Source organism: Otolemur garnettii, unplaced genomic scaffold (genome assembly GCF_000181295.1).
Source record: "Otolemur garnettii isolate 467f Iridium unplaced genomic scaffold, OtoGar3 scaffold00024, whole genome shotgun sequence".
NCBI lineage: Eukaryota > Metazoa > Chordata > Mammalia > Primates > Galagidae > Otolemur > Otolemur garnettii.
Genome location: NW_003852419.1, coordinates 21,195,193 through 21,208,153, shown reverse-complemented (window position 1 = coordinate 21,208,153; position 12,961 = coordinate 21,195,193).

The following is a 12,961-nucleotide window of genomic DNA, read 5'->3' as shown; positions in this document are numbered from 1 at the left end:
CAAACCCGCCACCTTAGGTGTATGTGGCTGGCGCCTTAGCCACTTGAGCCACAGGCGCCGAGCCACATCCAGCTGTTTTTAAGAGATAGGGTCTTGCTCTTGCTCAGCTGGTCTTGAACTCCTGAGCTCAGGCAATCAATTAACTGTCTCCCAGAGTGTTAGGATTACAGGTGTAAGCCACTGTGCCTAGCCCTGGATGACTGTACTTTAATTTAAAAAACCCTAGAAGCAGGAATGGGGGTTGAAGAAGTAGTTAGTAAGAGCAAAGGAAATAGTTACTTTTTCCATTTGCAAACACAATCAGCTCTCTCCTGACTTCAGTGCTTTAACTTAAGTTCTAAGTGGCAGCATTGTCTAGTGACAAAGATCAGGCAATTCTGGTTTCAGATTTTACTCAGAGTTCTCCTACCCTGCTTGACTGATCTTGAAATTTACAGATGAGGCCTTATACTCTAATGTCTAGAACATAAGCAAATATGGTAGGAATGAATAGGTCATAAGTATTCCGTGAGTCCTTAAGGAAACAGAAGTTCTGATCAGATGATCTTTATTTATATTTATTATTTTTATTTCTTATAGCTTCTCCTCCAAGGAGCTCAGCAAAACTATATTTTTGTTTGTTTTTTAAATTTTACATTCAGGAATGTTCCAGGGATTGAAAAGAATTGAACCAGGCAGATTTTAAACATTTACTGGTTGATCGTATCAATGTGAATTCACCTTTGACCATTTAGGGGAAGTGGACACCCGTTAAGTCATTTTCCCCCTTTCACTATCCCCTCCCAGAATCTGGAACACAAAATCTGGATTCTGGAGCCAATATAGAGCTGAGAATGAGATAAAAAGTTTTCATTCAATGCTGAATCCTTGGATGTAGACAGTTACCAAACAATTGAATTGTCCAGTTTTCAAGGTAAATGACGTGCAATTTAAAGCACAATTTAATTATCAGTTGTACATTCTGAGTTCCAAGGACAACAATAAATTTTTTTTTTTAAGAGACAGAGTCTCAGTCTGTCACCCTTGGTAGAGTGCCGTGGCATCACAGCTCACAGCAACCTCCAGCTCTTGGGCTTAGACTAGTCTCTTACCTCAGCCTCCCAAGTAGCTGGGACTACAAGCACCTGCTACAACGGCTATTTTGTTTGCAGTTTGACTGGGGCTGGGTATGAACCCTCTACCCTCGGTATATGGGGCCAGCGCCCTATTCACTGTGCCACAGGCACCACCCAACAATAATTTTTTTTAAAGATAATAAATAGCTGAAAATGTATTGGCTAAGATAATTTTTATTTTTTTCAGTTACTTCGTTTGTCAATTTTATTGAATCATTGATACATTACCAGCTCAGTTTGCTATCAGGATGTAATTGCTATAAAATATATAATTAAATCTTCTTTTCCAAACAAAAAAAACACCCCTCCCACTTTAAGAGTCTACAAAAATCAACATATTGCATTTAGAAAAAAGTTTTTTAGTAAATTCTGAAAAAGAAAATTTCTCATATTCTGAAATATCCACTTAGACAAAGAAAAGATAAAGAAGGTTAGTACTAAACATTTTAACACATCTAATATATAATCTCTCTGCCATTACTATGTCCAGCATTATGTCCACAAGTCCTCCCTTCAATCACATTTGAGTTCTTGAAACTAATTTTTAAAAACAAACTCAAAATACATGTCACTTCCCCAGGTCACTAGACCACTGAAGTTTGGTTAAGTTTTCCTGCAGCTGTACCCTTACAATGTCTAGATTTCTTCCTGGTGACATTGTTATGCTCCAACTCTATCTTGCTGGGGGCTTTCAACACTTTCCCTTTAAGACAGGAAGCTCAGCTGAAAGAGTTTAGTAATAACTGCAAAACCCCAGCTTCCCCTTGTAAGGACTCCCCTTACCAGGTGTTGGCTCTTGTCAAATTTGGCTTGCATTAAGGACTCCCTCATGCCCTACTGAGAGCCCCTTATAAAAGGTTTCCACCCCTGCTTCTAGGGGTGGAGAGACTTAAAGGCATGAGCCTGCTCTTGGCCCGGCCAATCAATAAAGGACCCTTGCTTAATTTGGACTCAGTGTGCTGGCGTTTCTCTATTCCGCTCACTTTGGGTATAACAACATATTCAACATTTCTCATTGCTCATTTTTAATCTGAGACCCCTGTATTCTTGACCCAGGGAGACCTTTACCTATTCGTCTCAACACTGCTTGATACAAATAGAAACTCAACAGGTATTTATTACCTGAAAGAAAGAAAAAAGAAGCATTTTGAAAGTGAACAGGAAGTGGTAATAAGCAAGTTAGTAGCCTTAAGATAATTTTAAAAAGTAATAGACAAAATATGACAAAAACCATACTCCTATAAATGGCAAGTTTCTTTACTTGTTCAAGTGCTGAGGCAAATAGATGATAAATTAATTAGACTTTTCAAATAAAATGGAGGTTTTAATTTGTTTCCCTAATTTTGTGGCAGGCAAATTAACTTTGATGTCTTTACATTCACAAATGGAGAATGTAGATAATGTATCAATGTATTCTGGCTCCGCTCTTAATAAGAGTCATGAATGACTCTTTAAAATCATTCTTTTGGAGTATCTACTGTTGAAAGAGTGTATTTTCTTTTTTCCATCTCAACCCACTCAATAAATGTTAATGAGGAAAGTAAGTGCTCCATAGAGGTGATATTTGTAAAGCATCAGGTTTGTGTTGACACCTACAAGGGTTCCTCAAATCTTTAGGAAGTAAAAAACTAGAACTAGGACATTCTATCAACCTTCTAATAAACCCAAGTTCACTATTTGACCACATTTGAACGTATTTTATTTGGAATACAAATGGTTTTCCCTGCTCTCCAGCATGAACATATGAAAAATTTGAGCAAAAGATATTTTCTCTTGGCTGGGTGCCAGTTGCTCAGTGGTTAGGGTGCTAGCCACATGCTCTAGGGCTGGTGGGTTCAAACCCACCCAGGCCTGCTAAACAACGAAACAAACAAAAAATAGCCTGGCGTTGTGTAGAGTGCCTATAGTCCCAGCTACTCAGAAGGCTGAGGCAAGAGAATCACTTGAGCTCAAGAGTTTGAGGTTGCTGTGAGCTATGATGTCACAGCACTCTACCGAGGATAACATAATGAGACTCTGTCTCAAAAAAAAAGATTTTTTTCTTGCCAGCAAGTTGAATCTTTGAAAACATCAGTTAAATTCCTAATTGTTGGAAAACTACTGGCCCTAATTAAAATGTAATACCCATGGTTTTCAGTTTTCATTCACTTAGGGAAATAATGAGTAATGAAAATCAATCTCAAAGGCAAAAAAGAAAACAGTAATAAAGTCCCTTTCCAAATGGAGCCAAGTCATCTGGAATTGGGTTAGATTCATTTTGGGTGGGCAGTTCTGCTAAACACCTATATTTTCATTTCTGTTTGCACTCCATAACTCTCCTGGGGGCTGGGAAGTAAGAGAAAGTAAGGACTCTGCCCATAGGCTAAATAACAGAATAATCTGTAGCATCAAGTATAGAAGAACGAAAGCCCTCTGTATTATTTCTGAGAAAACTGTAAGGTAAGCCCTTACTGCTGATCTATCAAAACAGCTGAAATCTTATTTCCTGAGGCTCTTTCTTAAAAGAAAAAAAGAGAGAGAGAGAAAGAAATGAAATTATGAGGTACAAGGAGCACCAACCAAATGCCAAATTCATTTCATTTAACCAATAAATCTGAGATTAATAAAAAGCCCTACTGTTCTCTTCTGTATTTGCCTTGCCCCAGTAGATGACTCACTCAGGTTCACACTGTGTCCAATCACAGAGGAGACAATCAGTGGCTAAAAGTGACTAAGCACTTTAGGAAATTAGCACTCTGTTTTCTCAAATGGAGGGGTTGATTATACTTTCACATCTTGGGACACGCCTCACTGTGGCAACAGCATGATCCAAAATCATTATCCAGAGCTGGTGTGGGGCAGACACAAAAGCCTCCCTGGCTTGAGAGGGACTTTGAGAGACTAATTGTCTATGGAAATGAATGGTTACAGTCACTGGCCTCTTGAGACTGGAATGTGGCTTATGAAATAGCATTATTGTTTCAAAACCCACATTCTGTAGAGGAAGTGAAACTTCTCCCAGTTAGTTTGTGAGCTTCTCATTTGTTTACCTCTGGATTTCAGTTTCCAAGGGCTACTTTTCCCTCGTCATCACAGGCCATAGGAAAAGAAATCCAGGGTCCAGGTTACAAAGAGGTGTTTGATTTCAGGTACCACCTGGTTTCCCAGGATGCTAACATTCACCAGAGCTCAAAGAGGCTGCTGAGCTGTTCCTGCCTAGGGTCTAAGCTTTCTGGCTTCCCCTACAGGCCTCAGAAAGCATAGATCTGCTGGTTTCACATATATGGCTCTGTTTAATAAACCCTAGACCAATCCCAACCAAACCAACTGGGAAGAGTCCAGTGTCAATTCTCAAACCTTTTTGGGACCCTGAGACCAACACCTCCCACTCAGAGTGCATCCCCCATCTCATAAAGGAATGTAAAGCAGTTTTCTTTTTTATTTTTTCTTCTCCATTATGTGAGAGTTCTAACTCCAGCGTCAAGGACTTAGAGAAAGGTCTTTCTTCTCCTCAGATCGTTTTTGGAACAAAGCCCTGGTGGTCCGTTGGAGGTCTCAGGTCTCTGAGCAAGGAAGGCAGGTTAGTTCTGGCTGCTGCTCACACTGTAAGTAGGTCTTTAGGTGCCCTTTTCATGACATTACTTGTAGTTAAATACCAGCATCTTATTCAACAGGAAATTTACATTTTTCACATTCTTTAGCCAGAGCTAAAGAAGAGGCCACAGAGGCAGCAGAGTAGATGAGGAATTTGTGGAATGTCAATGTTGTTCAACCTTTTCCCTTTGTTGGTAAGAATGTCACTTTCTGGAGCCTCTTCGTGCCCAGGTATGACAATAGCCCACCTTCCAGAGCCTATTTCACTCCTCACCTGGTGGCATGGCATCTCTGAAGGAACTGGAGCGTGTCATGTTGCTTACAGGATCAGCCTTTGGCATTAGAAGAGACCCAGTTTCAAATCTCTAGGCCACCCTATCATTTAAAGGGCAGATGTTGAGGAGGACTAATTAAAGGGAAAGAGAAGAATCAAGAAGGCCTGGTATCAAGTACGCTAGGACAAATGATAGGGTCTGCTGTCAAGTGGACAGGTAAGACAGGTGAGAGGAGGAGGTCATGAGGTAACACAGCTGTGAAGGAGAGGGACAGTGGCAGGCAGCCTGGGGAGAGAGGGTTTTTAAGAAGAGAGATTCCTGACCATATTCTCATGTTACAGGGGAGGGTCCAGAAATGGGAAAAAGAAGAAAAAGGGAATAATGGAGAGAGTGAAGGCCCATGAAAGATTGGATACAGAGCACCAGTGGAGGCTCTGGACAGCAGAAAATCTAATTTTCCCTTTGAAAATAGAGGAAAGGGCTGGAAGGTGAGATGGCTACAGAGAGCCATAGTTCTAAGGGTGGGAATTGAGGGAGTTTGTGAAGATAGAAGGTTGTGTCCTACTCCTAAACACATGTATTTAAGGCTTAATCCACAATGTGATAATATTTGGAAGTAAAGCTGTTGGAAGTTAATTAGGTTTTGATGAGGTTATGAGGCCAGAGGCTCCATGATGGGACTGGTGCTTTTATTTTTATTTATTTTTATTTTTTTCAAGACAGAGTCTCACTTTGTCACCCTCAGTAGGGTGCCCTGGCATCATAGCTCACAGAAACCTCAAACTCTTGGACTCAAGTGATTCTCTTGTCTTAGCCTCCTGAGTAGCTGGGACTATAGGTGCCGCCATAATGCCCAGCTGTTTTTTAGAGATGGGTCTTGCTCTTGCTCAGGCTGGTCTTGAACCCATGAGCTCAGGCAATCCTTCCACCTCGGCCTCCCAGAGTGCTAGGATTATAGGCATGAACCACCACGCCTGGCCAGGATTGGTGCCCTTATAAGAGAGGAAGAGTCCAGAGCCCCCTCTCCTTTGCCATGTGAGAATATGAGAATATAGCAAGAAAGTGGCTGTGTGCAACCAGGAACAGGCCCTTATTAAGAATTAAGTCTGCTAGCACCTTGATCTAGGACTTCCCAGCCTCCAAAACTATGAGAAATAAATACCTGTTGTTTAAGCCAGCAGTCTAATGGTATTCTGTTATAGAAGCCAGAACTGAGTAAGACAAAAGCCTTGGTCCTCTGCTGAGAAAAAGGTGACTATGGTTGGGAAGGGGACTGGGGCAGAGTGATGAGGGTTAGGATGGCAGCTGAGAGAAACAGGGAAGAAGGAAAAGATGCTGACCAGGGGCCTGGGAAAGTGTCACTGTGCTAATAACCTGGCTGAGGTCAGAGGACACGGGTTGTTTAGAACCCAAAGCACAAGAGTGTCAATTCCTTTATCCACCTTCAGGATTCCTCACACAGGAAGAGAGAAGGAAAATGGTTGGGTTGACCCACAGAGAAGGGTTTGCTTTCTTTTTTGAGACAGAGCCTCAAGCTGTCCCCCTGGGTAGAGTGCTGTGACATCATAGCTCACAGCAACCTCCAACTCCTGGGCTCAAGCGAGTCTCCTCTAGCTCCCAAGTAGCTGGGACCACAGGCGCCCACCACAGCGCCCGGCTATTTTTTGGTTGCAGCCGTCATTGTTGTTTGGCGGGCCTGGGCTGGGTTCGAACCCGCCACCTTAGGTGTATGTGGCTGGCACCTTAGCCACTTGAGCCACAGGCGCCGAGCCCCAGAGAAGGGTTTGTAAGACTAAGCACAGCAAAAGGAAGGGGGCAAAGAGATTGAGGCTGCTGGCAAGAGAGTAATAGAAGACACACACACGTGAGTATGTATACATGCCTGTGTATAATTATACATGCATACATAACAATGTATGACTATGTGTACATATACACCTTAGTCATAGAAAGATCAATCACAGTCATAGAACACATCTGAGTTGCTAAAGTAGAGTGAGGTTAAAGTTTTCTTGATAAGGATGCTATTAAAAAATGGTTCTGGAAGATTAAATATTTTTTCCTGAAGGAAAATAAAAGCAAGTATACCACTTAGAAGACTATTATAATCGTCTAGATTACATTCACAAATACACAGAATGTAAGCCACAGTTCCCCTCCTGTGCCCCTGGCAATCCCACTAATGGACAACTCTGCCACTCAACTCAAAAGCTTTCTCAACAGAGGGGTCTGGTAGCCACTACCAATTATTTGGAATTAGCCCAAGAGATGGAATTGCTCTCAGTTCTGATCTAGATGAAAGGTGATAAACCTGGGCAGGCTCTGGCAACAGGAATGAAGCAATGGAAATGTGCAGCTCACTGTGGGTCAGGAGAAAGAAAGAAGATCTCACGGCCAGCCCCAGTTCAGTGGTTTCCAGATGCTGAGAGAATGAAGGAGTGCACCAGGAACAACCCCCTGGACTCAGAATTGCTCTGGAGCATACCCATAAACCCAGTTTCTACTGTAGCCCCAGAGCTCCCCTGAACTGTTTCTCAGAATCCTTCAGGTAGAAATCCCAGGTTGGTTAGCTTTAGCTGGCTTCTAGAAGTGGAGGCATCTGAGTCAAACCACAGATGTCATGACTCTGATCTTCCACATGGGGACAGATGAGTATTTCTGGCCTAGCTTGGTAGGAGCTTGTGGGAGGATGCACTTAATTCCCTTTAGTCACTTTGGGTCATAGTGTCCTGATAGCTACAAGGAAACGGAAGCAGCTTTGGGCCTATCTCCCAGAAACACCTTTTCCTTTATCTATTCCCTTTTCTTTTAGGTGAGCTGCTTCAGCCAGCAGGAAGCCATATTTCCTTCCTCTGTGCTGGAACTCTTCAATATTAGGCCTTTGCTTTCACCAGCCATTGCAAAACTGATCTCTGATTGCACAACACAGGCATTGAGATGATGATGACAGAGACCAATGAATTCCATTAAGCTCAGTGGTGCTAATAGATCAGAGATTCATGTAAAGAGTTACAGTGTTAATCCCTGACTCATCACCACAACTTCCTTCAGACTGTTATTAAAGAGAACAAGTCATCTACACATCAACCGGGTCTCCAGTTGTTTAGGAATTTTTGTTGTTGTTTCCTAATTAAGCAGGACCAATGTAAAAGCCTCAGGGACTGTTTTTTGCTATTTGCTTCCTTGTTCATGTTTATTTGTTTCTCCTTAGGCACTTATCAGAGGAAACAAGAATTGGAGAGGTAAAGGAAAACCTCTGTGAATCCAATGATCCAAAAGAAACTAGGATTACTGAAACATACAGATCTATAAAACCAAAGGCTGATTGAAAAAGTTAACAAAGGAAAGCACAACACCGAGATAGTGTGTGTGAGAGAGACATGTGACACAAGGGCAGAAGAAAAGAGCATGAGAGAGCAGAACAGCTTAGCGTGGGCAGGTGGAGGTGTGACTTGAAATACCTATGAAACTCACATCTGGCAGGTTTGAAGCCTGCAAGTAACACGTGGAGCAAGTTCCCCAACACACTGGCATTTCCTTTAGTCTGAGCTGTATTAGCATCCAGCCTCCCACACTTATTTCAGTGTCACAACCTAATTAGTAAAAGATTAAGTTGTCCTGAGTCAGTGGCAAAGTCTTTTGAGGTATAGTCTTTTTGGCCAAGGAGCCCAAAAATAACAGTGTTCACATAATTTCAGATAGCAGTGGGAATTTGGTAATTGATTTTAAAACATTCAAAGGATAAGCACAAGTACCTAAAGCTATAGGTCGCATTGCAAACAGGGTTTTAATGGCCACCTGACCCTTCTTTTACCCAGTTCAGCAGAGCGATCTTTCATCAGCTGATGGGCATTAACTGAGCACCTACTGATGAGTAAGTTTACGGACTGGTTTGGGAGGTGGCACTGGGCATTGAATGCCCTTGTGAATCAATCCACAATTATTGAGAACATGTAAGATATGCTAGAAGAAAATCTGTGCGGTCCTAAGGAAGAAGAGAGGTTACTCTGAGGACATGAACTATGAACTGATTCTAAAAGCAAAGCAGTGGATTGTTTTCGTTTGAAAAACAGGCTTGAATTTTTAAATTACAAAGGCAATAAATATTTATTATAGAAAATTTTAAAAATACAGGTTGAAAAAAAATTTTTAACTCACTCACTATCCCACCATTGAGAAGTAACTGGAGGGGGCATCACAGGTACCCAAGGTGCCAGCTTTTTCCACCTACTTTTCCTCTATTTCTACCACTCTGGTCTTACTTCACACCTATACAATGAAATCATTAGATTCCATTTCACAAAATGTTTCTACTGATAAAGGAAGTATAAAATCACTGTTAAAACCTGGGCCAGGTAAATCTCCCTGTATCTTGCTTTCCTCATATCACTGTCCTTCTGATCAGCCATCAATGGTAATCTCCTCAGTGTGGCCATTCAAGGATGTTGTAGTTCAGGTGGTTATAACAAAATCCCACAAACTATATAGGTTGTAAACAAGAGAAATCTACTTTTGACAGTTTTAGAGGATGGGAAGTCCAAGATCCTGGTGTCTGGTGAGAGCCCATTTTCTCACATGGTAAAAGGGGCAGAAGAACTTCCTTGGGCCTCTTTTATGAAAGCACTAATCACAATCATGAGGACCCCACCCTCATGACTTGATCATCTCCCTAAAGGCCCACCTTCTAACACTATACCCTTGGAAACTGGGATTTTAACACATGAATTTTGAGGGGACACAAACACTCAGGTCATAGAAAGGGGCTTCTGATTCTGGCTACAGTCCATCTTTATGGTTTCCTGTCACCCCCCTCAATAATACCTTATCTCTGGATGACCATGTGCAGGTTTTCACTGCCAACCTTTTGCTCACATCTTTCTACCACATTATGTGCCCAACTCTTCTCTTCAAATATCTCCATTCAAGCTCTATAAGCTAATTTGTCTAGCTCCTTGACCTATGAATCACAACAATAGCAGGACCTCTGGGCCCCTCAAAGTCACAGCTAGAAGTGACACCCCAGTGTCCTCACAACACATCACAAACATGTGTCTCTTGTTATGTTCTTCCTCTCCTGTTCCAGCCACCCATATCCCTCCTTGTTACATGCTTCCAGCTGGGCCTGCCCCAAGACCTCCATGAATACCATAATGTCCTTTTTCCTGGTGACCTCCTGGCAACCCTCGATGTGCCAGCACTGTGGCCCCTGGAGTTCTCCAGGCACAGGTGATAGGAACTCCAGGAAATTCTCCTCACAGACCAATGACTCAGCTCCCTTCTGAAAGCAGCTCCTTTGGCACCTGTCATCTCCCATAGACTCATACCAGAGTGCCTCGAGTGGACAGGAGCTTGCCAGGCCTGTACTGTCCTTCCTGTTCTCCTGTCCCTGATATTCCATGGAGGTGCCCTTGATACCTGACTGATGGAAATGGATATCGGATAGCAATTTTCCTGGCTGGCTCATCAGATGTACTGGGAAATATTTCAATCCTGCTATTGAAAACTATTAAGGCTTAAATAAAGAATTCTACTACATATCTTTTTAAAAAAATGTTTTTATTAAGTCAAACACACATAAATCATGAATACATTCATACATATGTGGGATACATGTGCTGATTTTTTTTTATACAATCTAACGTGGTTACATTAAGCCAATTTTATCTTTTAAGACCCTGAGACTCAGTACCAACTTTCATAGACTCTTCACTATCTCAGACCAAGTTAACTCACATGCCTCTGTAACTGCCATGATTGTACAGTTGACTCTTGAACAATGTAGGGGTTAGGGGTACAGATCCCCCCAAGAAGTTGAAAATTTGGTTATAACTTTTGACTTCCCCAGAACTTAACTACTAATAATGTACTATTGACCAGAAGCTTTATCAATAATATAAAATATTGATTGACATATATTTTGGATGTCATAAATGTTATAGACTGTAACTGTATTCTTACAATAAAATAAGCTAGAGAAAGAAAATGTTATTAAAAAAATCATAGCTGGGTATGGTGGCTTGCACCTGTAATCTTACCACTCTGGGAGGCCAAGGTAGGAGACATGCTTAAGCTCAGGAGTTTGAGATCAGCCCATGCAAGAGCAGCACCCTCTCTCTACTAAAAATAGAAAAATTGGCTGGGCATGGTGGTGCATGCCTGTAATTTCAGCTACACAGGAGGCTGAGGCAGGAGGATCCTTTGAGCTATGATGACACCACTACACTCTAGTCAGGGTGACAAAGCAACTTTGTCTCAAAAAAAAAAAAATCATAAAGAAGAGAAAATATATCTGCCATTCATCAAATGGAAGTGGATCATCATAAAGATCTTCATTCTTGTCATGTTCACATGGAGCAGCTTGAGGAGGAGGAGGAAGAGGAGGGATTGCTCTTAGGGACTCAGGGGAGACAGAGGCAGAAGGAAATCCACATATAAGTGGATCCATGAAGTACAAACCTGTGTTGTTCAAGGGTCAACTATACCAACTTTGGTAATTAATCACATATTTCCTTGTGACAACTTTTCTTTCTGTAAATTGGTGTTAAAATTTGTATTGCATTAAAAATATACATATATTGAAGGAATGTCTTTTTGATTCTGAACATATGGAGCAAAGAATGAAAAATTAAGAACGTCCCCTTCCCTCTCAATCCTTAAAAGCATTAAGATAGCTGGAATAATTTAAAACTACCAAATTTCACATTTATATCTTGGCTTGTCACTGATGTAAGGATGGTGGTTTTCATTACTTTGTAACAGTGCCTGATATCAGTTGGCTTTCAAATACCAGTTGGTTCTTCTGTGTTAAGGATGTTTAAGGTCCTTATTTGTACCTTAATTAAGATAACAGGGACACAAGAAAAAATAAAATAGGGAAGAAAAAACTATACAAAACAAAGATTTCTAGAAAAAATATTCATGGAAAAACGTTTACCTTAGCAGATAAAAGATTTTTGAAGTAATCTGCCATTTTGTAGGGATTGTTTCAAAAACACATACTGAGTATCAAAGTTGCCCATTCAACAAATACCTATTAGGTAACTATTGGGTATCCAACAGGTTTCTAACAAGATAGACAGTATCTCTGACCTCTAGAAACTTCCAGTTTGGTATTGAGGGGCAGAAACTAAATTAGTTCATTTCAAACTGTAAGTACCATGAAGAAAAAAACTTGGGTGATTAGGGAATGATGGTAGGGCTCATTTGAATGAAATGAGCAAAGAGACCTTTTTGAAGAGGTGATATTAGGGCTGAAATGGACAAATAACAAGACATCAACCACACAGAATGGAGGAAAGAGTGTTCCCAGGGCTGCTCTGTACAGTCTGTGAACTGCAAATGGACTCCATTTACAAGGGCAACAATGGCACCCCTAGAGTTGTGCAGTTTAAGAGTGTTGCGGGCATGTTTAAACCAGTTCATTTGTATAATTAATTTACTTCGCTCAAGTAACTTTGCACATCTATCGATATGCACTTAGTCCAGTTGGATGCAATGGCAATCAAATTAACTGTGTGGTAATTCAGACCAGTCAAAAAAATGGCTCTCAGCAAATTGCAGGCCAAAGTTAATGGTGTGGTGTGTGATTATGTATATGTTTTCCACTTCTGGAGACATGGGAGACAAGCCTAGAAATTGACATACTTTAAGTGGGAAAAGCCTGGGATTATTTTTGGAACCTGTCCATTGTCTACTCCTGCAGTCCTAATGCCAGGAAAAGGAAACATGAGTAATTGCTGTCCAAACCTAAATCTGGTTTTCATGGTGAGAAATCCTCCTTTTGGGGAATGATCATAGATGTAGCTTTGAAAATAGCTTTATAATTACAGACTGTATTATTAAAGACATGCCACTCAATTAACCACTTGACTCCATGGCATAGGGATATCCCATAATAACAGGTTAATTGATTTCATGCTTAATGAAAACAAAAGGAACCATTAGACTTCTGGTAAAGTCAGTAGTGTAACTCTTTGCTAGCTACAGATTCCTTGCTAA